Genomic DNA, 27,771 nt, shown 5'->3' with positions numbered 1-27,771 from the left:
GTTTGCAATTTCATCATAGAAAGGTATATGATCCAACAAGGAGTCGAAATTATTAAAATTTACTACCGAAATTCGGAATCAGCTGCCTCAACCTTTAACTTTTTCATTGGGGGACCCTACCCACATTTCACTCTGGGTGTTACAATCTTCGCGGCAAACTTAATATACCCTCTGCGAGTATAAGAATGATTCATATAAGTATTCGTTGCGATTGCTTCATTTCGAGAGCAATAGAAAGTGATAAAAAATAATTAACAATTTCCTTTTTTTGCTATACCGGAAAATCAATCGCATTGTTGTTGGCCAAGGTGATGTAAGCCAGCAAATAAATTGCGACCATAAAATTTAGTACACACACACGAAGATGATGTATTCATATCCATTTGCACACATTAATATGTATGTATATGTTAAGCTTTCATAACGTAATAAGTACAGGAGCGTATGTTCTAGTTGTTTAACTGTTCAAAGCCTTCATCACGTAAATTAACAAATGATAACGTCATAGCAGCGTTGGGTGAATAATAGCCTATATAATATGTAAATAAGACATATTTCACGCCATTCATATTTACAAATACATACAAACATGATAATACATATACTATATGAAAAGTATTGTATATGTGTAATAAGAAATACTCAGGTATACAACAGTGTACAAAAATTACATTATGAGTGAATATCGACTACCTTCCCAGGCAATTGAGTTGGCCCTTGTTGTATATACTATCGATTACTATCAAGCTTTGATATACTTATGTAGGACGTTATAATGTCAAATTAAGGAACAAACTATATGTTGAGCAGTGTCCTATACTATTTTGCGAATTTTGAAGTTTGGACATGGTAAATATACAGTTGAAGTTTCCTAACTTGAATCACCATAATCCACAAAAATTGCGAGACTTCGACTTATTAAAGCTGAGTACTTTCTACTGAAGCATTCCGTAAAGTAAAATCCAGTTAATAGTATCAAACACAAGCATAAAGGGCACTAGAATCCAGTAGCCTTGCGCAATACGGATGAGAGTGTACAAGAAGACCGTGAAGAGTCGATTCGGCACCGTTCGCAGCAAATCGGACTAACGTATGGAACAACTTTGCGGATTTTACGTCGGTAGCTTAAATGAAAGCGTACAAAATACAGCTTGTACGAGAAATGAAGCCGCTCCACCTTCCCAAGAGACATCACTTCGTTCCAAGAAGATTCGACTTTTTCGGGCTAAATTTTGTTTAACGATGAAGCTCATTTCTGGCACAGTGAATATATAAATAAGCCGCATTTGGGACGAAGAGCAATCTTAAAAGATTCAAAAGCTTTCATTTCCTTCAGAAAAAAGAACGGTTTGGTGTGGTTTATGGGCCGGTGGGTCCTTAAATAGATGCTTGTGATCTTGGCGACATTTGGTTTCAACAAGACGGCGCCACTTCCCACCCACCGCATCGACTAATGAATTTATTGAGAAAACTCTGCAGTGAGCAGATAATTTCACGTTTTTTACCGGTCCATTGGCCACCAAGATCGTGTGATAGCATACCGTTAGATTTTTTTCTGTAGGGATATATAAAGTCTAAAGTCTATGCGGACAATCCCTCTTTGGGTCAAGCCTTGGAGCAAAACATCACGCGTGTCATTTGCCAGTTACCAGTCGAAATGCTCAAACGAGTCGTCGAAAATTGGCCTCAATAGATGGACCATCTGAGACGTAGCCGCGGTCAACATTTGAAAAAGGTAATCTTTAAAAAAATAAATATCAAAGAAAATTTTTTCGAATGATAATAAACATCCCCTATCAAATTTGAAGTTTCTGTGTTTTTTCTTTAAAAAAGTAGAAAACCCCGAAATGGAGCACCCTTTACAAATAAATATATAAATATCCTACTCTAATGAGGCCAACGAATATTTGGCATTGAAACGCCGATTTGTTTGAGCAAATAAAAAAAAAAACAAAAAATCACGAAAAACATACTGACACACATTTGATATCAGCTGATGTGCGCAGGAATTGAGTTGTCTATGGTAAAATCTAAATAATCACCAAATTCCATACTTCATGCTAATTAAGTTCAAATGGGTTCATTAGCACGACTAAATATAAATTTGCTTACTTTTATATATTATTATAGGTGTTTAGATAATAATATGAATGCGCTTGTATTTTTCCCTCTCACTTGATAAGCAAATAAGAACGAATAATACAAATTATTGCAGAAAAATAGAAAAATATACAAACACAAAATTAAATCTGTTTGTGTTGCTTAATAAGGGAAATTTACCGAATATTCTTAAATCTCTATATCTATTACTTTAAGCAGTAAATAAGCAGAAAACATAAACAGCTTTAAATAGTAAGCTCAATTCGAATCATTCGTACTTTCTTGTCAACGACAACAACAACGACATTTCACAAACAGAATAGTGGTGTAGAATGGCATTCAAAATAATAATCGATAGAAATATATCGACATGATCTAGATAATTTGTTTAAAACTTTATTCTAGAATAATAATTGTGCCATTCTAAGAAGCTTGCATTCTGTGCAGGAAAAATTCACCATCGGCTTATATTTTTGAAATCGTTATAAAATGGATAAACGGGCGATATTTTGGATTTTCACGCCGAAATATACTCGTATGTACTATATGTTTTGGCACCGAAAACGTTTTATGTTAAACATACTATACTTAAATTTGTCTTTTTCAAAAGATACTAATTTATTTGCTTAATGTTAATTAAAAACGTTCTTTTTCTCAATCTTGAGGTACTTTTTGAGGTTACTTATACCAATTTTAAATCAGTGTCTTACTAGAATTGTACATTGTTAAAAATTCAATTAGTTGTTTCAGTATACCTTTAACCTTAGCATATTTTCAAGATTGTAGTTAGAATCTAAATATCGTCTTATCTCGTAAAGTGTGGGTACCGGACGTAATCTCATAAGCTCGAATGCTATATTAGAATTTATTATACTGATCTGCCCATATGTTTGAATCATACATATGTAAATTTGGACTTACAAAACGTGCCGTTATAACACTTAACATTTGTGTTTATTGATTCAAATTATCAGCAGAAAGTGCGCAGAAGCACGTCGTATTTTCACGCTAATGCAGGCAATTAAAAACGATGACTATAGTGTTGACTCGAGTGAAAGGGTATGCGCAGTTTAAATGCAGCTTATATTTTACAATTTTATTTTTGAGGAAATTCATAAATTATGTAAAAAATATAGGTCAATTGACCTTTGTTTTCAATTCACAAACAGTGGTCTAATAATTATATAATAATTATTATTATTTTTTGTATTATTATCATTTGCAATTATATGATTATTACGAGATAAAAAGTAAATAATTTTTATAATTTTTAATTTGCGGATTTTTCCAGCGAATGTGACCTCTAAACAAACTATTGGCTTTTAATAATAACCAAGAGCATTGAGATATTTACATTAAAAAATGTCTCCAAAAATTGTTGATGATTTTCGCATTATATAACAAACAGATGCACGCAACTAAGGCCATCTTGAGGCAAGTCAAGATTTCATAAGTTATTCACTGCGTGAAATGCGAAAAACATACGTATGTACACATATGTATATGTATGTAATTTATTTGCCAGATCACATTAATTTCAATATCAAATCAATTATTAAAATGCGTAATTTCCTCAAACGCAATTATAATAAAAAATCACATACATACATATGAACATAGCAGATGAATACAAAATATATTTAACGCTTTTAAATTTAATGAAAGTTGTTGGGGATTGAATGAAATGTCATTATTTTCTAAATGAAATAGTCACTATTAGAGAGCTGAACGCAATCAAAACTAAATAAATGGAAATCTGCTGCGGAAGTACATGAGCAAAGATAACCAGGTAATGACGCATTTTGCAGGCAATGCTATAATTTATATGTATGTAGGCATGTAGTATGTGCTTTCTAAATGAGAAACACTTGCCATTTACAGCACTTGCCTGCATTTTGAAGATTGTATGACTAAAATATGATATTCATATGTACATACATATGTACTATATATTGTTATTCACAAATTACTTTAGTTTTCTAAGTTGTTATTTACATATTTACTAGACGTATAAGTATGTTGAATCATGCCAACAACAAAATAACATTTACTCACTAATAGTGTAACCACCTTGTTATTAGTCAACTACATTCGATAGTTATCGATTTTCAATTTACTGATCTCTCTTAAAAAGGTTTTCGTTAAATGCATCAATAATATTGTATTTTCCGAAACGACGTATCAGTTTGCATAAGAATTGTGATACAAAATAAAAAAAAATATGTTGAAATGTTAAAAATTTTAAGAAAAACTTGACCGACTAATGCTTAAAATTAATTTAAAAATAATTCAATTCAAACCACTCAATGGCCATTAAAGCAAGCTAAAAATATTCCAGAATCATGCTCCAAAATTAACCGACATAGCAAAAAGAGTATCCACCCATAAACAATAGAGAGAACTTTAAATAATAACAGGCTTCATAGTAAAATACTACACAAGAAGTATTTTCCTCAGAAGACAACGGAAATTTCGTTTATAAGTTGCCAAAGAACTTAAAGAATTTTTGATGAATATATTTATAAAAAATGTCCAGTTCAGTCGAAGTTCAACATTTTGGTAGAGAAAGAAGAAAAAAGTTTGAAAAAAAATTAAGGCTGACCTGGCACGAAGAATTTGGTATCAGTTGCAAGGCACAAAGACGACAGCCTAATAGTTTGGAGAGCTGTTGCAGTCTCCGAAGTTGCAACTTAGCCGTTATTGAGGTTAATATGAAACGTTACAAGCAAATGTCACTATTGTCACATATTCTTTGGTGGGTAAATTTGATTTCGGTTCTAGTTGATTCTTCCCACAATATAAGGTTCAAAAGCATAGGTTGCATATTATTAAGGATTGGCTGTTTTATTATGGTTTCAGACAATCAAACATACCACCTCTAAGCCCAGTTGTTTTACTCAAAGGACGCATACTAGGAGCATGAAACAGCATTATATCTGCAGGGTTGCCAAATTTAGTACAATCGATGCCAAGAAAAGCTTTTGCGGATATAGAATATATGTATAAATGAAAACAAATAAATTCAGAGAATGTTGAACACTCCAGAAAGAAATTGCCACTTTTTAAATATTTTTTGTTATTTGTTTATTGGTTGCCGATAAGACAATCGTAAAATTTTGTGTCAATAAACTAATCTGTGAATGGTATTATCAACTAAAAGCACTAAATTGATTAAAAATCCGGTTCCCAAAGCAAGTTTTTTTTTTTGAAAATAAATAAAAAAAACTCGAGAGCGACATTTGTCGAGCATGGGCGTGAAAAGTAACAGCTGATATAGAACTCACACTGAAACTGAAGCAACAATGTAAGGCAGCTTAGCCGAATCTGTAAACTAACAGAAATATACTTGTACTTCAATCTCTAAAGACAAATGGAAGTAAAAAGCTTGAACAAACTAAACCCATTTTTATGGAAGTAAAAATGTGTTTAACAAGAAATAATCAAATATATATATTTTGAATATTACAAACCGAGAATAAAAATTAATTATACTAAGATATATGGAAATGCAAAAATGTGTGATAAAGTAAGATCTAAATTAAGTAAAAAAAAAGTTGTGCTTGAGCCTACATGAATAAACAGGTCATCAAATGTAAACAGGTTGATTGTTTCGTTGGTTGATTTGTTAGTCTGTACGCTACGTGGCACAGACAAACAACTTATAACAGCGACTGACAGCGAGTCGCGCCACAACGGCTGACGGCCAGGTTGCTAAGTAGGTCAACAAAATGAGGTAGCTACTAAGTACTACAATCTCCCTTCCAGGGTATCAAAAGCTGGTAATAAATTGGTGTGGGATGTGGTAAATACACAGACATGTATGTACAAACGATATTCATACATTATACATATGTATATGTATATATATAAATAAAAGACAAATTCATTATTCTTTAACACATTAGATATACTAGGCGCAAATAGTATGTGCAAATGATTACAAGCATTATAGATACATGCCGATATATTTAGAACTCGCTAGATGACATTTCTGTATAGATTTGGTTACTTACACCTGGGCGTAAAGATAAATAGAAATTAGAATTATAGCGATAATGATAATAATTGATTTCAATATCTGACATTTCAACTCATATGTGATGTATGGGTAAAAATATCGATGAGTAAAGTGTTGCTGTTCACATAATCAATCAATATTGTTATTTGCGATCTGCACTTTGCTCGTTTTAAAATTATTAAGTATGCACTCAGACTTGATTTATTATATTAACAACTGTTGAAAAGGCGTGCTCTACTGATTAAAATGGGAGACCAAATATAAATGAGACAAATAAAGTCGTTGATGTCTCGAAAATAAGAACAATTTTCTACAGATATCTCAGAGCTCTTAATGCTTCATGTGATTTTAATTTTTATGTCTGTTAAGGTTAACGAACTCTATCGAACAAAACAATAAGTTTGCCCAAACATACTTAATGTATATTTATCGGTACTAAAATTTGCCATCCACTCGTAAATTATGAATTTTTTGAAAATTTTTGAAATTGACACTTAAAAATAAAATCCTTTAATAATCACAAGAGCTGTAATTGACAAACGAAAAACAGCTGTTCCTGTCAATATAGCATGCACAAAAACATGTCTGCTCAAGTAAGTGGGCTTTGAAGCACAAAACCGAAAGGTATAAATTGCAGCTACTTAAAGCGATACAGAGTAGAGTACCCAGACAGGCAAAAATAAAAGTGTCAATATTCCAGGCGATAAACAAATTGAATAAACAGTAAAACATAATAAAGACAAGAAATGAAATACTTAAAACAGTTTATTAAAGTAAAAAATACTTAAAAGAGACATAAAATTAAATAAGACGGGAAAATAAGTCAACAGAAATCAGATTTGAATTATGTACATATATGCCGAAGATATGTAAAGCAATGCTAAATACAAGTAGCAAAACATAAAGTGATAATTAAATAAGGTAAGAATTGAACATAATACGTTGCATGAAGAAAAATCAGGTGATATTTAAATGCTATTGTGAGTTTTTGAGATAAACAAACTCAAAGACAATTAGGAGACAAAGTAAGAAAAACCTATGTATATGTATAAACATTGTGACAAAAAAGTACCCGAAAATTGTAAATAGAATTAATATTCATCAAAATTTATTTTGTCGCCTTCAAAATAATCCGCACCAGATGTAATACACTTATGCCAACGAATTTTCCAGTTTTCCAAACACTTTTCAGAAGCACTTTTTACGATGGCCTTCAGCACCTTCAACGAATTTTGTTTTATCTCTTCGATCGACTGAAAACGGGTACCATTCCGATGATTGCTGACTTGTTTTCATGTCAAACTCATGCACCAATGTTTAATCGGCAGATATATTAATATTCCCCATGATCAAGCACATCCAAAGAGATTTGTTTACGGTACTGTTTATGAAAAAAAAGTTCAGCTTTATCGAGCTGAGTCGATCATTCGAACGGACTCGCGAGAGATGTCGAGCTCTCGTGCATTTTGAAGCACCATATCCTTCTCTTTATTTAATATTTTCATCAGTTGAAGATGCCGAAGGTCGTCCAGAACGAGGCATGTCTTCAACGATCTCTCGATTGCCTTTGAAGGCTTTGTACCACTCATAGTTTTGTGTTTTTGATAAAATTGAATCACCGTATGCTTTTTTCAACATTCGCAACGATTCCGCATATAAAATTAGGGTAGAAATACAAAACTTGAGACAAATTCTTTTTTTGATATTTTTATTTATTTAAAAAATCGAAACGCACTACTGAGGCATATTAGTATAGTTGACAGATCGCGCTCATATTTGGCGTAGTATTTAAGGACAGTCTTATCACTTAGCAAAATACAGTTTTTTAATTACCATTTATCCGGGGAATTTAATTACAATTTTCGGGTGTTTTTTTGTCATAATATTTATAGCAGATGACGAAAGTGCTAGTTAAATACAAAGAATGCTAATTGTGGCAAGTTGAAAAGAGCGCAACATTTACAAGCTTTTGTAAAAGAATATGACATTAATTGGTGATAAGATGCACCAAACATACATATCTACATCGATTTTCTAAAGAAAAATCGTATATCGATTTATAAAAATAATGAGTATACTATACATACTACCGCATAAATGTAAAGTCCAGTGTATCGATATAAGCTACATTAATGGGACATGCGAAAAAAAACTAGACGTTATCACCTTACTTTATAAAAGACGCAAATTCACATATCACATAAACTAAAAACAATCATTACTTCCGTTTACGCAGCGAAATTGCTAGAAAAGGGAAATGTGAACTAAACTCGTGTACGCACTTAAAATACAAAAGCAAATAAAATAAAAAATATATTTGCAAAGAAAATTATTTGCGCATAATATAAGGAATTATATAGTGAAAAAGCAAAAAGCTGTCTATAATCGGAAATGCGCATAGACTGTTGGAAAACACTTGACTATTTACTCGGCACACATATTTATATGCATATTTGCACTGGAGAGCATAGCGAATATTATACTTAAAACGCTAAGTGTATAAACTACTTATACGCTTAATGATTACCTAATTATTTCAGAAGTTCAAGTAATGTCTGCGAGCTAGACAATGCATATTCTACGAATTAAAATAAAGTGCTTTGAATTAATATATGCCTTATTATTTATTTGCAAATAAAATTATTGCACTAGAAAATGTTAAATATATCTGAATCTATAATAACCTTCAAAAATACAAAAACTTCCATACAAGAACTTGATTTCGATCAATCAGTTTGTATGCAATTATTATGTATACGCTATAGTGGTCCGATCTGAACATTTCCTATGGAGTTTATTATGCTGCAATCCTTTTCAAATTTCGTGAATATAGTATATATCGTCAAATGAAAAAAAATTTTCATGCAAGAACTTGGCTTTGAACGTTCCGTTAGTATGCTATATTGGCTAGAATTGAACAACTTGTTCGGTTCCAACAAAAAAACAGCTTTTTGGGAGGAAACGAGTTGTGCAAAATTTTCTACGGATATCTCAAAAACTTTGAGACAAGTTCGCATATACACGGACAAGCAGACTGACACGGATAAATCGACTCAGCTCGTCACGCCTTCATTTATATAATATATATTTTTCATAGGGTCTCCCTCTTATTATACCCTGTTCAGCGTATTTGATTGAGACGAACACATTGAAAAGCAACAGAAAATGTATTAAAAAATGCGTAACACTCCCACATTTGTCAAGTGTGGCCAGATTGAAGCCAAGCGAGAAATGTATTTATGGAAAACTGAAATATTTATGCTAATACTGGCAACGGATCAATGAAATACTTTTGAGCATGCTAATTGGATTTAAGCGTGTTTGACTGGAGTGAAGCAGATATATACATAAGTATTCATATATAATTTTTTTCATTTCATTAAACACGAACTTTTCCTAAAATTGGGTAAGTTTTGATTACACGTTGTGCTTAGTGTGACGAGCAGAATTTCGCTGAAAGCAAAAATATTCGGTGACATACAATTTTGGGCATGTGATTAATTTACTAAAGGTTTTCTGAATAGTATTTTGTATCAATTTCCTTATTCTCGATCGCTGCAAAGGAACGGAAATTTTCCCTTCATTGATATTGCCCTCCAGAAAAATATTTTGGAATCGTTCGGCCGCCAGTTTGTCTCTGGAGGCCAGACTTACTGCATATATGCGATTATTTTGCTTTTTGTAGCTATCTTGCAAATTTTCGTCCGAAAATAAAATTTCTTCCGTGTAATCTTTCAATATCCGCTGCATTTATGATTTCGATTGCAATAATTCCTTAGCCACAAAACGCTCCGATTGACCTGCATTTCGTATAATCCTTTCTCTCACACATTTTCTAATTGCTTTGGTTCAAACTGATCGTTTTCGTCCAGTTTATTTTTTATTTCGATACTTCTCGTTTATACCGTTTTATAATTCTATAAACGAACCTTTTCCGAAATCGAACGGTTTAACCTTTTTAATACTTTCGGACATTTTTAAATGTTTTAATTAGAAATTTACCACGTTTATTTGATTTTTTTGGAATTCCATTTGAAATGGCATGTCATACTTAGAAAATGTTTAAATTAAATTTTGGAAGGCAGGAAGCAATACAAAAACATTGACAGTTATTCTGTGTCACCCTGTAATATGTGTACAATTTTTTCACCCTTTTTTGATCCATTAAATAATAAAGTATTTTTCCACTCGCAAATTGCTCATTTCTTTCGTTAAATTGTTTCAAAACTTTTATTTAAATCAATTAAAAACACACACACATTTTAATTGCTTTTAATTGCATGAAAAAGTTCCGCTTAAATTGTTGGGCTATGCGAAATTGTCTGTGGAAAGCGATATAATGACAGAATGCAATAGCCCGATAAGAGTGTTGCGCTTGACAACAACAAACGTCATTACGTAAATAAAAAAAAATATTTCTTTTCATTGTGCATTTATATGTGTGCTGAGACTCTTATAAAAGGCAATAATAAAAAGAGCCACTTCAGATATGCAGAAAGAAACTTTTGTATTTTATAGCTAAATAATTTTTTTATTAGCATACTATAGCAATTCTACTGTACGTACACTTACGAGTTTATGTTTAATTATTACTTTCTGTTTGTAAGATCTAAAATGTCACATATGGGTAAATTGACGCCTTGCCGTCTGTTGAGTATAAACATATTTTGAAGCTTATACATACATATGTATAGTATATACATACATACTGCAGTTCTCAAATTGCTTTTTATTTCCCACAAGTTAATAATTTATGACATTAGACGCAACAATGTAAGTTTCATTTTGTTTTTGACAGTGTTCGTAAAACGAAAAAATGCACGAATAAGAGTTAAAATAACTACATTTTGTAATTAATAGTGTATTTAGCGTTAAAATATGTAAAGGTTAATTAAAAAAATACTACTTTTGAGAGACTAACAGAAATTGAACACTTGTACAGATATTGCTTATTTAAAGTTTGTAAGTGAAACTAATTAAGTAAATAACTTGGTAAACGTGTCAAGTTAAAACTTTAAGATTTATAACTTACGCTCTTATTTCGTTTTTAGAAACTTTACCTCTCTGTGTTGCCACTTTTCGAATTTCCAAAAGCAACGAAAATAATAAATGTTTTCTTTTTTTTGACAATATAGAAATTTGCTAAAAATATTTAATCTATTGACGATAAAATTAATAAAATTAAATTTGTTACTGCACTGAAATAATTCTTTTCTCACTGCGAATAGAAAACTAGTGGAAGAAAATCAATTAGTTTGCTTTGAAAAATGACTTAATAAAAGTAAAATTTTCTGGGGTTAATAATTTCTAAGAATGCTACAAGTTGCTAATTAGATACTAATTAATTTCAGGGAATAAAAAATATTACATCAAAAGGCCACTGTAATATTGTTTACTAGGAAATGTGCCACTTTTTGCTCAATCGAATTAATTGTTAATTTCATGAGGTTTTAAGAGAATATAAATTTATGAATTTCAAAAAACGTAACAGTTTATGAAATTTGACAGGCTTCACTAAGGGAAGTTATTTAAAAAACACATTAGCAGCAATGTTGCTTTGTTAAACTGTTAAATTAATTTCTATTCAATTAAATACATATGTACTATGTGTCATTTATGTTTTCATTGCTTTCATTGACTCTTCAATAAATTATAGCATGTTTTTGTTTTCTACTCATATGAATAGGTAAGTTATTTTAATGCAGATATGATAAATTTAAGCAAGATATAAATACAAAAACCGTAGAGTCAAAAAAGTAAACACATTAGCGCCAAAATAAATTAAAATAAAAAAATATAAAAAAGTACCCAGCGCAATAAAACGAGAAAATATACATTTTATAAGAAATACATATATTAGCGGACTGAAAAACAAAGTAGTCGAATAAACTCCAAAAAACGAGATAACATACTAGCACTCGCTAATCTTTTTTAAGAAAATAGTCTAAAGTCGAACCAAAAACTTTAAATCCACTTGTGTTCCACATTCAGGTATAGATAAGTAAGCAAAAATAAACTAAACGTAAAAAAAACACTAAATAAATATAATGACGTATTTAACACGTCGCGGCGCGCGAATACCAAAATTTCAGCACCGAAAATATAGCAAAGAAATCGACAAAAAACGAAAAATTAAGCAAAACTGAGTATGAAAAAGAAATACAAAAATCGCCATATGAGTTAGTTCCAGATATATAAATATACATTTATGTATGTAAATTTGTACAACAATATTAAAAATTCCACTGTATAAATGTACGAACGATCACAAATATTCGTTTTGTGATTTTACGAGCCAGTGCAATATGAGCAATTGTCACTAAAATAAAAAAGTGGTAAAAAACGCTTTTACTTTGTGCTTTAAGTTAGACACATCAGCACAGCAACAAAATCGCGAAAAGCACTAGCAAGAGTTGTTTGACTAGAGCAAGTGACTGGCGTTGACAGCAAATAAAAATACGAAAAGCTAAACACAATTGTAATAGTCTAACAACTTGAAACACTCGAAGCGCATAGTGTTAGCAATGTTTTTCCACAATCGAGTACACTTGAGTATGCAATATCGATATTTCCTTTATACTCTGCCATTACCGCACTCAAAAACGTGTAATAAATATGAGTACGTACGTGTATATCAAGTATAGTAAAATGACCGTAGTAACTACATAACTCTATTTAAGAACAAAAAAATATTAAAAAAGGTATGATGAAACACAGCATGCAAAAGTCACTATTAAACAGCTGGCCTGCTGCTGGCTCAGCAACAACACATACCACAAATAAAACCTACTGTGTGAATCTTATGCGAATACAAATTGCACTCCTACGATGTGCACTGCCCTCTCGGTCATGCAACGCTGTCTGCGCTGGCAGCGTCACCGACTATTCGCTTGTTTTAATTGACTTTTTCTGCTTTACAAATAGCAATATATTTTGCTTTTTGTATTTATTTAAGAGTAAAGTAATTTGACACACACACACACACATGTATAAAAAAATCAAGAAAAAAGAAGCAAACACATTGCGGTCTACAGCGAGAGAAGCCAAAGCAGCGCTGACGACGTCGAAGTCAGCGTTTTAACGCCGTATTTCGAAAAGGTTAAAAACTTGTTTCGAGACCATATGATGACGTTGGACTGTGACGAAGTCTGCCGACAGCCAATAGCGACGTTTTGCGCTGACATCGTCTGCTGCTCGTTTAGATTTTAAATGAATGCCTGCCTGGCTAACTTAAACTGGCTGACTGGCCGCTTGTAGTGTAGGCTGTCGGCCTTATAGGCAGACATTCGATTTCAGAGTATCAACGTTGACTATAAAACATTGTCTTCCAACTAGTGTAATATTTTCTTTTTATTTTCAGTAACATTGCTTGACAAATTTTTTCTCCACCTATTTTTGGTTTTTGTTTATTTTCCCACATTACTCACTTTATGTATTCCTGTAGTATGCACAACCAGAAATACAGATTTTCACACGCTTCTTGTGGTTTCACTGCGGTGTGCTATTATTATTTTTTTTTACTTTAATTGTATGCTAGTTTTTCAGTAAAGCGGATATGCAGATAAAATTGTAGAAAATTTATGTGTTACACTTCGACATACACGAAAACTTTTGCCTATGGAATTTTACAAAATCAGGCGAAACGATTAATTAAAACAATTATATTTTTGTGTATTTAAATTTTAGGCACGCACATTTCAGCGCTTTTTAGACTTTCTCGTGTTTTCACACGCTCTACTTCACAATTTTTCATGCTTTGCATGTATACAAAAAAATGTATCGACAATTATGGAATTTCGGCACATACACAACACAAGTGATATATATACATATTTACATACGCATGTATTATGTTAACAAAACACTTATGATTTTCGTATTTTTACTTCACCTTTTTCCACTTTAGCACTTATGCTCTGCTTCTTCCGCGATGTTTAGCGAACGATTTCAATTCTAAATGCGCTGACTGCCTCGTCGAACAAAGACTCTGCTTCAGCACACGCACACGGCTGTGTTTGTGTTAGTTAGTATTCCTGCTCAACTTGTATGTATAATGTTTTACTATTGGGGTTTTTTTACTCTTAACTTTATTTTACAATAAATTTTTAGCTTATTGCTGCTTTTATGCAAGCGTTTTGCTTCACAACTTTTGCACTCACTTTACTTCTTGGGTTTGTCATTAAATTTTGTATGTATACTTTGCAGCGATTAAAATTTTCTCATCATAAAGAAATGCATATAAATCGCATACACGCACAAAAGCTGCTCCAATGCATATACATATGTATGTATTTTACACACGCACACACACACAAACACTGTTTTATTTGTATAATTTAGTTTCACACGCGTAACGCGATTTCATTGCTTTGGCAAATATTTTATGGAAAAAATTCACAATCACTGTAATATTAAATTTAGTGATACTACTTCACTGCCTGCTCTGTTGCTGGCATCCGTTCCAAACGAGTTACGAGGCTAGACTGAGTGCTGAACGAGCGCGCTGAGTGCTACTTGTAGTGCCGTTGACAAGAGAGACAATTTGCCAGCCAGCCTTTGAAGAAGCAAATTGTCAGCACACGCTCACATCCAATGAGGGATCATGTATGGGTGGCGGGGCTATAAAGCGCAGCTGCCGGGAGCGCACAATTACTTGGAGCACGGCAATATCTCCAAGTTATTCGCTATCACCCAGTCAATTTTAGTGCGACTGCTCATTAATTTTTTTCCTACTACAACGTTTCATGAGCTACTACAAAATTTGAGCGGTACTTGTGCTCTGCAAAAGCAAACGTTCGCCATAGCCAGGTACTGTGGTTGCAAAAAAGATAAAAGTATTTTCGAGTTTGCGCAATTCGTATGTTATTATACCGTAAGCTGTGCTAAATTTGCACACAATTCACACAGCCATATTGGGACCAACCAAGGAACCAAGTTTTTTTCTAAGAAATACTAGTTAATTAATATTAGTTGATTAAAGTTTAAGTTAAATACAACACAAATTATTCACTAGAACAATAATGCAAAGCATTCATTTATTGTAAAAACCTGTCAACTGCTTATTATACAGTTATTACACACATACCACATACAACATTTCATATTGCTTGCCACTATCATTTCATACTACCAGCAAGTATATTTGTATACATATGTATATACTTATTTGCGTTCATTAAATTCAGCAAATTACTATTTCAATTAGAATTACAAATTTGTATTCATTAGGCTTGGTTTTTTAATATATAAAATAATAAAATTTGATTGCATATTGTATATTTTTAATTTAAATAATAGATCTAAACCGGATTTGCGAGATTTCAGCAATGATAGAATTTATCACCAAGCCTCACAATAAAATAAGTGAGAGCCTTAATATTTGCTCGCAAAAATTCCGCAATATAACTCTGAAAAATATGAGATCATCGATATTTTTCTATTGTGTGCACTATAAATAAGAGATAAAGTAAGTGTAAAATTAAATACTTTGTATATATGTATGTATGTATTCATTCGGTTGCGATAACTTTACAAATTTGTAAAACTGAAGAGAATTCCACAATTTCAGGTGTATAACTCAAAGATGAGATCATTGCTATTTATGGCGAACAACAAGCCACTGAAGCGGAAAGCTATATTCCCGTAAATATGGTACATATAGTAACCGGTTTGGCGAAATTTCAGTTGCGATAACTTTACAATTGAAGAAAATTCCACAATTTCAGGTGTATAACTCAAATATGAGATCATTGCTATTTGTGGTGAAAAACAAGTCACTGAATATAGAACTACACGTTAATATACAACCGTAACCGGTTTGGCGAAATTTCAGTTGCGATAACTTTGAAAGAAGTTTAATAATGTAGTGGAAAAAACAAGAGATTATTGCTTTTGATAAATTTCGGATTTGAGCAAGAAACACGAAAATATTTGCGTCGATAGCTATTAAAATTGGAATTAAATAAAGAAAAACAATTTATAATTTCCTACTAGAAAAGTACACGTATACTGCATACTAAACTCAAATATATTAAGTTTAGAGAGTTAGAGCAGAAGAGAGGGAGAGAGAGAGAGAAACAATAAAGGACTAGTTAGCTGAGACAAATTTTTCGCTCAGGCTGCTGAAAACTAAACAAGAGAGAGGTCCTCTTTTGCAGAAAATACAGAATTACCGGACAATGAATGAATTTTCCAAAAACCTATAGTAGAGGCAAGCGCTTGGGAAAATAGACTTTTGCCCACCACATGAAGTGTGTTTCATTGAGATAAATATTCGAGTATCCTCCAACAAGTTTTGTGTATCAAAGCAAAGAATAATTTAAAGCAATTACAATATTGGCCATCTAATTGGTAAATCATTAAACACAGTTAAATATAAAATGTGCACACAGCTTTCCAGAATTACATATATGCTTAAAATATGAATAATTCACAAAATTACAACGGAACCATGTTTTAGATACATAAAATGTAGTTGAAGGAATTTAAGTAATATTTTTAGTCAATAATACCATACTAACAAAACAACTGAGTCTACCTACACATATTACATGTGAGCTCATGTTCCCATATCAGCTGTTTTGTGGACCTTGCAATTCCACATACAGGTAATAATAAAAATATTGAGCTAAAACAGCTGTCAAATGTGTTTAGCACTCATTACGGCAATCATTAAATAAAAACAGTTTACAATTATAATTCAAACATATAAGAATACTGAAATGGAAAGAAGCTCTTATATAAAAAGTAAACATAAACACAAATAACAATAGAAACGCATAAGCAAAATAAATACCAAACAAATATGAGGATTAAGATTTCGTTTCTGCTGTAAAATAAAGAAAGTAAAGCTCATTTAAATTAGCAACACCATAAATTTTGCCATAATGTTAATATAGCACTTGTTAGTAGCAAAACTTAGGCCGCTTAACGTCTGTACGCGGAGCAGCTCTCATGATCCAGCAAAATTTCCATAGACTTTTGCCTAAACTTCCTTACTATCGTAAATATAGAGAGGCAGTATAAAGATAACGATTAAAGCCGGTGAATTAAGACGCGTGGCTGACGAGCACCCCGAACACAAAAAAAAGGTACGAAAAAAAGAAAATTTAACATTATGAGTGCCTTGAATATATATTTTACCACAATCTAATTTTTTGTGTCCTTTTGTATTATAAACTATTTTTTTTATTATTTAAATACAGTGTGTTTATAATCCAGTTTGCCTTGTTTCATCGTTTTGCAGCTTATTTGGCGCGTTCGAGTCGAATTTGATAAGATAATATATGTATGTATGTGTGTATGCGAAAACCTGTGTTATTTATATGACAATCTGGAGGCGCCATAAAACAAGTGTTTAAGCGTCACTAGCACAGCAAATTGTTTGTTTGGCTTTTCTAGACTCTTTTTATGAAATGCAAGAATGAGCTGAACAAAATAAACAGATAAATAATAATGCGCACAGGTTGTGTCTGGCAATTTAATATACATAAAGAATTAAAAAATAATAATATGTATATACACAGTAAATATTAATTTAATAATACAAGAAATTAAATAAAAATTACAATAAAATAAACACACAAAAATAAAATTCTATTCAAAATTTTCTTGCAATGCAACAAACATAACACAAGTAAATAAAGTTAAAATAATATTAGAGTATTAGGAAATTATAACAAATGCAAAGCATAATATTTAAAATAATACAATGAATTTTTTTATAAAATATTCAACTCCTAAAATATACACTATAAAAAATTTGTATTGAAGGTATTATTTTCTATAAAATTGTTACAAGATAAAGAAAAAGTAGAAAACAAATTTCACAAATCCATAAATTTTTCATAAGGACTTCCCAAGATTTCCAACGAGGCATTAACTTGAAGAAAATATGTTCGATCCAGCTGATTAAAATTACTCATTTTTTTATTCCACACAAATAATGAATATATGTATGTAGGTACTAAATATGAGTTGTTACCTATGTCATATAAAGAGTGAGCCATTTCGGGGTTCCTTACTTTTTTTTAATAAAAAAATACACAAACTTCAAATTTAATGGGGAATGTTTATTATCATTCGATAGAAGACATTTATTTTTTGAAGATTATCTCTTTCAAACGTTGGCCGCGGCTACGTCTCAGATGGTCCATCCATTGAGTCCAATTTTCGATGACTTATTCGAGCATTTCGACTGGTAACAGGCGATTGACACGCGTGATGTTTTGCTCCAAGGTCTGAATCGAAGCAGAATTGTCCACTTTAGACATTACATATCCCCACAGGAAAAAGTCTAACGTTGTGATATCAATTGATCGACCCAAAACGTGAAAGTATCTGCTCACCAAAGTGTTCTATCAATAAATCCATTGCTTGATGCCATGTTTGGGAAGTGGCGCCGACTTGTTGAAAACAAATGTCGCCGAGATATGAGCAACAATTTCAGGCATTAAATAGTCGGTTATCATGGCGCGATAAGGGTCTCCATCGACGATTACGTTATCATCGGCATCATTTTTGAAGAAATATGACCGATGATTCCACCGACTCACAAACCACATTAAACCGTTGTTTTTTCCTGATTAAATAATGATGCTCTTGAATTCTTCAAGTTGCTCTTCGTTCCAAATGCTGCAAAATCTGTATTTTGTATGCTTTCAATTTAACATCTGGCCGTACAATGCGCCAAGTCGTTTCATACATCAGTCAGAGGTGCTGCGAACGGCGCCAAATCGACTCTCGATGGTTTTCGTGTACACTCACAACTACGGCTGCTGTATTATTGTCACTGCATTCTGGACGTGGTCTACTCGGCCGAATATTATCCAATAATGAATGCTGGGTCTTAAGATGAGTGATAGTGTTGCGAGTAGTATGCTCAGTAGGCCTTACTATGTTGAGCGAGCGCACGAAAAACATACTTTACAGAACTTGAAATTTTCGTAATAAAGTTGTACTTGAATTTGTAAACGTTGCTCAGACGTAAATCTTTCCTTGATGAAATGCCAAACAACACTGAACAAAAATAACATGACAGCTTGACAAGACTCACGCATGATCTGTCAAAAAAAAGGCGTTTGAAAAAAGTAACTATACTGGCATGACACGTTATATCCTTAATACTCACAGTAAATGGAATTTTAGTAATTTAGAAATTATTAAGCCGAGCTGCCCATGAACAACTCGGTTTAGACTACTGAGAAAGTTTTGAAAATAAACCTCCTGTAACATTTTTATAAAATAATGTCTAACCAGTCTGCAGACTTTTTGGTTATCAAAAAATGTTGTTAACTCTTAGCGCTTATTATTATTATCTCTATTGATCACCACCATCCAATTGTAGGAAAAATTTCATAAGTGGCAAATTACTCCTAAAATATCAACCCAATTATAACATTACTCTCTTATCAGTTATTAGCTGAATTGGTTTCTGTCTACGCGACTATAAATATAATCTCTTATTGCTTTCCGTGAGAAAAAAATTGAGAACTCAGTTTCTGTGAAGGTATAGATGTGGAGCTGTAACCAATTGACAGTGCTAAAAGGAAAAAAGAAATTAATACTATAGCCAAAATCAGATGAACAATATTTCCATTAACTTGTTTAAATGACGTTGGAAATAAACTAAAAGTAAATTTTATCCGTTTTCATTTTTGTTTGTGAAGTGTTTTCAGTATTTGTTAGACAGACGTTGGCGGGTTGGATTGACGTTCGATACATACCTATTGCCTCCATTTATATAAACATATTTTTCAATGAAGATAAAGTCATAATTCTCATTCACATACATTTGAAATGTTTTTACTGTTCGACACATTGCCTTAAAATATTCGAAACGCCACAGTTAGAATCAACATGCCCATTTTATCAAGCGATCACTCCAATTGCGCTTAATTATGCTTCCGTTTGCAAGAAATTTATAAACAATACTCAAGTTTCACTTTTGAAATCTATATTCATGTCGCAGTTTAGCTTGTGATTCATCACTGCTTTCTGTGTTGTGTTTAATTTGCAATTCTATATGGCAAGTTCGTAGAAATAATCAACACAATATGCTGACAAATATGTTTTCACAATTATGAGCGCTACAACAAATAAACATTTTAAAAGTTGTTTTCCTAAGTTAAGTTATTTTTTAATGAGCAAAGTTGTAATCATTGTGATTTTCGATACGTCAGCATTTTCAATTTCTTGAGGAAACATGAACGAAAAATGAATAAGGAAGCATGAAGTAAGGATGAAATCCATCATATTTTTTATTGTTGTTGTAGCAGATACTAATAATTATAATCTTGCGGAATTTCGAATTGTACAAACCAATTCGGTTTGGTTAAATTTAAACCTTGGGCAGGAATACGCAGTTTGTAACACCAAGAATGAAACCTATATGATGTTCTTTACGATCTGAAATTTTGCACACCTTCCGAAATTTAGCTTTTCGTAACATATTGACATTTGAAAAATAACATCTGTCTATCTAGAAAAGGGACCGTAGTGTAACTAGTTGCGCTTCAGGTTGTTCCTGGTCGCAAAGTAATTAATAACTATATCCTTTAACCACCGAGAATTTATATGTAAGTAAATAATTGTAACAAATCATCAATATCTGCACATAATATTCAATCGACAACTTTTTAATTCTTATAAGTAAAATTTTATTTAAATTGATCGATTGCTTAAGTATTTAGCGGTGATCGTTCAATCACACCGACGAACGTTCGATTGATCAAAAGAACCAAATCATTTCGTTATATGAAACGAGTAGGAACTTGCATTCGGTGGTTTGAGCTAAATATAAGCAGACGCGACTGAAAGTCATAAATGCTCGGAAATAAAATGCAATAAAATTAAATTATAAGCATATACATATAATATGTATTTACATGTTTGTGATATTTTCCATATTAAATTGTTACTTAATAATTGGGTAAATATCAAGATCTGTTAAGAACTGTGTGGTTTCGCAGTCAAAAAAAACTTCCCTTATTTTGGCAAACTGAAGATATTAAGTGCTTGGCATTTAAGTGGTCAGCACCGAAATTCTTCTTCAAGTATATATTGGGTTGTCAAAAAAGTCGTGTGGTATTTTCTCTAGCTGGCGCTGAAAGCGCGTAGTTCTAGTTTTATTCGTCGCATCGGGCCATGCTATACCTTTTTGGAAAGCTCATTTCAAGAGCTAACACGTGTTTGATTGATTGTTTCTTTTAAATCGTTCGTGAGTTATAGAGTCGCAAGGAGCAAGGAGCAAAATAAAGAGAAAATACGGCATATTTTACAGTACTACTACGATAAAGGCAAAAATGCATCTCAAGCCGCCAATAAAATTTGTGCAGTTTATGGACCCGATACAGTTTCCATTTCCACCGCACAACGATGGTTTCAACGTTTTCGTTCTGGTGTAGAGGTGGTCGAAGATGCGCCACGCTCCGGAAGGCCTGTCGTCGAAAATTGCGATAAAATCGCTGAATTGGTCGAAAGAGACCGGCATAGTAGTCATCAAACCGTTATAATCCATTTGAAGAACCTTGGAGTCACTAAGAAGCTCGATATATGGGTGCCATACGAATTGATTCAATACAAATACCGCAAGACTTTTTTGACAACCCAATACATTGTGACAAAGAAGTAAAATTGCAAATAAAATGTAAAATATTTAATTTTATCAATATTTATTTTGTCGCCTTCAAAGTAATCTCCACGTATATGTTATACGATGTTATACACCTATGCCAACAAATTTCCAATCCTCGAAACACTTTTCATAAGCACTTCTTACGATGGCACAAAAAAAATCATACGGAGGTTGATCGATGGTATTCAAAGCGTTGTGGGCTTTAAATTCGGTCACAATCGGGACTCGATGCAATGGTTTATTATCATTGTGTAAAATCTATAAATTGTTCTTCCACCATTTTGGCCGTTTTTATGGATGTTCTCCCGCAAACGTCTCAATACGGCCAAGTAGAATTCCTTATTGACCGTCTGATTTTTGAGCGGCTTTGGCGTGGTTTTCTTGGTTTCGACGCGTTTTTTCCTTCTATTTTCATGATTGTTGATTTGTTTGCATATCAAACTCATAAACCCAGATCTCATCAGCAGTTATAATGCTCTCTATAACTGTGAGATCGGAATTTTCATGATCAAGCATCTCCAAAGAGAACCATTTACGATATTCTTTAAAAAAAATGCTGCTTTATCGGAATGAGTCGAGCAAGAACGCGTTTCATACCCAAAATATTCACCAAAATCAATCGAACCGACTCGCGAGAGATATCGAGCTCTCTTGCCATCTCTCGAACACTTGCCTGACAATTTTCAAGCACCATATCTTTCACTTTTTTTTCATAAGTTGAGGAAGTTGTCCAGAACAAGGCATGTCTTAAACGATCTTTCGACGGTCTTTGAAGGCTTTGTATTACTTGTAGGCTTGTGTTTTTGATAAAAACACGTAATTACCTTAAGCCTTTTCCAAAATTTGCAAGGATTCCGCAATCAAAATTTGGTTAGAAATGCAAAACTTGAGACTTTGTTCGATATTTTTATCCATTGTAAAAATCGCAACGCACTACTGAGGTATACCGACTTAAGCAGCTGCTGTAAACAGACTGGTTGATAGATACCGCTGATATTTGGCATAGTAATTAAGGACAGTCATACCAACATAGCAAAATACATTTTTTGAAATTCTTAAATATACTTTTTAGTAATTAATCAAAGTTTTTTAGTATTTTTTTTAACAATTTAAGGCCAAAATTTTGGTAAAAGTCGATTTTTTAGAAACTGCCATTTGGTCAAAAAATGTTTGTTTGCTTATTCCTTCGATTAAATACTATATTTAATATGACTTAACCGAATTCTGTTTGGGTTTTTAATTTCAGAAAATTCAGTTACGCAAAAAAAGTCTTTTTTGAGAGGAGCTCTTTGCTGCTTTCCAAATAAATATTTTTAGTAATACTAAGTCTTAAAATACAGTCTAAAGATACCATAATCTTTGTACAAATTTGTGGATCAATAAATATAAAAGTTTCCTAACTGTATATAACCCTTAATTACAATATCTGGGTGCTTTTGTGTCACATTATAATATACAAAAAGAAATAACAAGTTGCTGCTGTCAGGGCTGAAGAGAGAAAACCGGGTCCGAGATATTCTCGATTATCACTCTCTACTTAACTGCCTGCTAGTATAGAGAAAGTTAATATAAAATATATGTGAATAAAATGTATATATATTTCCAAGAAAGTCAATTTAGATACTACAAGCACAAAGTAAGTACTTACATTTATTATTACCGGTTTTTTGTTAAGAAAATATAAATACAAGTGAGTTTTAATAAGAAAACTAATTTCAATTTTACTTAACCGACTATAAAACGTTTGCTTATCTGCATTTTAATCACTTAGTCGTGCATATGATGAAATGTTATTTATAAGTAAATGTCATTTAAGTACATCTAACGTAGACTTGTGGTTATTCCGAGGAAAATCTGTCAACATCAATAGATTAAGAGGATTATTTGTAGTCATAGAGAGAATGTTTTTCACCTAGTGATCTCATATATACCTATGTATATATATATATGTATATCTAAGCTCGAATATTAGTGGGATCCACTAGTAAGTTTCCGAATTTTGATCAGATCCTAAGTTGTCTAATATTTATAGGTCGCTAACAGACACAGCTTTTTCTGCAACCAAAATGCGGATGCGGCTTAGCAAGTAGTAGCCGTGTACTGGCGAGAGAAGTATGGATTGAATTCAAAGGAAACTTACATCCACAACTTTGACTTCATATCGGATCACTTTGCAGAAGCTGTATTGAAGAAGATGAGGTGGAAATAACTCAACACTTCCTTTTGGACTGTCCCGCGTTCGGGCGGTCAAAACTTAAACACTTCGGAGCGCATACCTTCAGACATCCCACTGAACTGGCGGGAGTTGAAATTAAACGCCTATGCAAATTTGTATTGGATACTAAGCGTTTTGCCAGTCTATAAGTCCGAACACAGGAGTTCTTCTTCTCTATGGCTTCACAAAGGACTACATATGTATATATTTCTATATCGATGATTTGTTGTCTAATGATTATAATTCATTTAATGTCTTCCTGTTTGGAATCAATGAAGATTTACTTGATTTTAATAAAGCTCCCATTCTCATGTGAAGGCTTTTCCTGTTTCAGCTACTTTCTTAATCAAAAACAGAGGTTGATTAGAATTATGCCAAGAAACTAACAGTGCAGGAATTAATATTTGAGGGTCGTAGACTTAGCACACGATCGACTTGACACCCTTTGTAAGAAGTAGCTGCTCTGTTTGTTATTGCGGAGTTCCAGAAAATTTTAACAGACATCTTCTTTATGCCATTGACTTTTCGAGTCAGCAGCTTAAAATTTTGATAAATACAAGTGGAAAAGAAGCAGCAAACATTCATAATATTATACATATAAAGTCTTTACTTTATGCATACAAGTATGCATGTAACTGTCTATAAACTGTAGAATCAGGAAGCAAAACCACAAGCTTAATTGGAACGAAATATTATCAAACATCTTTCAACGTCAAGAAAAAAGCGGTAATATGTAATAAAGTACAATGAAGGGTAAAATAAAGCGAGAAATGAATGAAACACCACCGTTGAAAGGGAATAACTGAAAATATGTACTTGCATACAGTTATGGATAAAATATTAGCGCAACCTTTTGCTCAAAACTAAAAAATAAAGCTGGAAAATGGAGAAAAAATAGAGACAGCACACTACTCGCAGTCGAAAATGGTATGTTGAGATTTAGTAGATTCTATGGTATGTCCAAATGCTGCAGGAAAAGGAAATTCTAATAAAGAATATTCTACCAAATATTACTTTTAAAATATATTTCAACCGTTATTTCTTACTTTAAAAAAATTTGGGTTTTACTATAATTTTATGTGCAATCAAATTCTAATGAGAACAATTTTTTTTAAATTCAGTTTAAGATTTCTTTCACATTTATAATGAAGACTGCGATGAAATATAGAATCCATGAACTCTGACCCTATTATTTTGTCCATAACTGTATGGTAAATAAAAAGCAACTGCGGCGTAAGCAAAGTAAAATGTTAGCTAACACATCCAGGCAATTTGATGAGCTTCACAAAAATATACAAAGTCCGGGCCAAAATGTTTGCAGATGTTGTTACAGTCGCAGCAGAGTTGCTGCTGCGTTGAACTGCGTCACCACAATCCTAATACAAAAGTCGCACACATGATGCGCCAATAAATTTTTGCGGTGTCAAATGCGTCACACGGCTAAAAGGACTTGTGGAGCACCGGCCGCCCAGTGTTGATGACGAAAAAATTGCTGCTCGTAAAGCGCGTGTATCTAAAAATTACATATGTACATATATATGCGTACGAAGCGGCTTTTGCGCAGAGCTCAGCCTATTAGCTGTAAATCGTGTGGTTTCACATGTTTGAGATGAATGGAAGACCATTATGAATATGCGCAGCCATACAAAAACAATTTCAAATTTGTACAAATGTACATATGTATATGAGAAATGAAACTACACTCGACACCAACACAATTGCCAGCAATTTTTTCTCTTATGATACATATGTACATATATTTACGTACATATTTGAATACAAATCTTACTTACTTATATAGCACGACTGAGTATTAGAGATGCCACTCTCTAGGTGGGCGTGTGTTGGGTTCAAGTAGCTTTTTCTTCGCTTTCATTGTTTGCAGCTGTCAGACGGCACACATGCCATGGCTTCGGGCGTCATTCTATCAATAGTTACAATGTACCATTCTTATGTGAATGTAACGTTGAATGAAAGAATGAAATAGAATAGCCGCGTGGCACAAGAAGTCAAAAGGCATGTCGGCATATTTGAAATTGCTAGCAAGCTTTTATTTCATTTCGACACAAGCAATGTCGTTATGACAATTGTAATAAGCTTTGAATGTTCTGAGGGCAATTTTCTGCTTTTTTTTGTCAAAATGCTTTGTTATATGCCTTGCTTTCACATTACACAAAATTCATACGAAAGTAGATTCATTGAAAAATTCCTCTGCAGCTGTAGACACCCACATATGTATATACATATGTATATATTATATTTAAATTGATACACATGGATATAATATGAATTACGTATAAAAAATACAAAAATAAACAAGAGACAAGAAAAAACTTTAACTTCGTTGCACCGATGCTGCAATAAACTTCACTAATACAAACGATTGCTTACAAGAATTTTGATCGGTCAGTTTGCATGGTAGATATATGCTATAGTAACCCGCCCTGAACAATTTCTTCGGAGATTGTACAGCCGCTTAGGACAATAACCCATGACAAATTTAGTTGATATATCTTGCCAAATAACGGGTGATCCCAGTAGAGGTACTTTTTTCAATAGCCTATTTTGACAGATTACGCGTGATTCGTGTCAAGCTGTCATGTTATTTTTGTTCAGTATTGTTTGGCATTCAATCATTGAAAGGCTTGCGTCTGAACAACGTTGGTAAATCGTTCAACTTTAACGAAATTTCCCTTTCTGTAAGAATGTGTTTCGAGCGCTTCGCTCAATTTATTGGATAATATTCGACCGAATAGATCACGTCCACCATACAGAGAAGAAAATAAAGCAGCCGTCGCTGAGAGTATACATGAAGACCGTGGAGAGTCGGTTCGGCGCCATTCGCAGCAGCTCGAACTGACGTATGGAACGGCTTGGCGCAATTTAAGTCAAGAACTGACGCCTCGACCTTCCCGAGTGACATCGTTTCGCTCTATGGACTCTTGAAAAGTTCTAAGAAGATTCGACGTATTCGAGCCAAATTTTGAGAGAACACTTTGATGGGCTGATAATTTCACGTTTTGGGCCGCCAAGATCGTGTGATATCATACCGTTAGACTTTTTCCTGTAGGAATATGTAAAGTCTAAACTCTATGCGGACAACCTCGCTTCGATGGAGGCTTTGGAGCAAAACGTCACGCGTGTCATTTCCCAGTTATCAGTCGAAATGCTCGCACGAGTCATCGAAAATTGAACTTAATGGATGGACCATCTGAACCACAGCCGCGGCCAACATTCAGTTTGTATAAGCTATAGTAGTCTGATCTGAACTATTTATTTCTTTTTGCATTCAAGGCTTTGATTTTGATCTTTTAGTTTGCATGTCAGCTGTACGCTATAGTGTCCGATATCGGCGGTTCCGACAAAATTTCAGATCGATATCGATCAATCGGTTACCAAACACCGATATCTGAAAAACCGTGGTACTGGTTCGCGTATATACTTACAGACTGACGGACTTGGCTTAATCGACTCAGCTCGTCATGCAGAGCTTTTGTGAATATATTTTAAAGAGTTCCCGACGTTTCTTTCTGGTTGTTACAAATTTCATCGCAAACTTAACACACCCTGCCCAGGGTATAGAAAATGGAACTCGACTACTTGTCTAACTGTTTCACATCAAATCTGATATTTGCCACCAATGCGAAACAATTTTAATTCTGTCATACTTGCAGCAACTGCAATTTTACGACTGCAAAATAATCTTAAAATTGCACGCGAAGTCATACGAATTGTGATACAGGGTGGCGCACGAATCATGATACAAAAACGAACCGTCATAGCATTTTTTCAGTATGAGTAATC

General features: G+C 33.0%; 1 protein-coding gene across 5 annotated transcripts in view; it reads right to left on the bottom strand.

Annotated features, from left to right (window-relative positions):
- LOC105224544 (uncharacterized) overlaps positions 1 to 27,771 on the bottom strand; it is a 133,230-nt gene that overhangs the window by 18,507 nt on the left and 86,952 nt on the right. The window contains exon 1 of one of the 5 annotated variants that reach the window (XM_011202660.4): positions 14,010 to 14,643. The exons of 3 other annotated variants lie outside the window; for them this stretch is intronic. The gene's annotated coding sequence lies outside the window, so the exon portion shown is untranslated. Of the gene's footprint in view, positions 1 to 13,545; positions 13,734 to 14,009; positions 14,644 to 27,771 lie in introns of those variants that run through there. One more of the 5 variants, XM_011202662.4, reaches the window with a different exon arrangement.

This window comes from Bactrocera dorsalis, chromosome 3 (assembly GCF_023373825.1).
Source record: "Bactrocera dorsalis isolate Fly_Bdor chromosome 3, ASM2337382v1, whole genome shotgun sequence".
In the NCBI taxonomy this organism is placed as follows: domain Eukaryota; kingdom Metazoa; phylum Arthropoda; class Insecta; order Diptera; family Tephritidae; genus Bactrocera; species Bactrocera dorsalis.
This window is presented reverse-complemented; position numbering and strand designations above follow the sequence as displayed.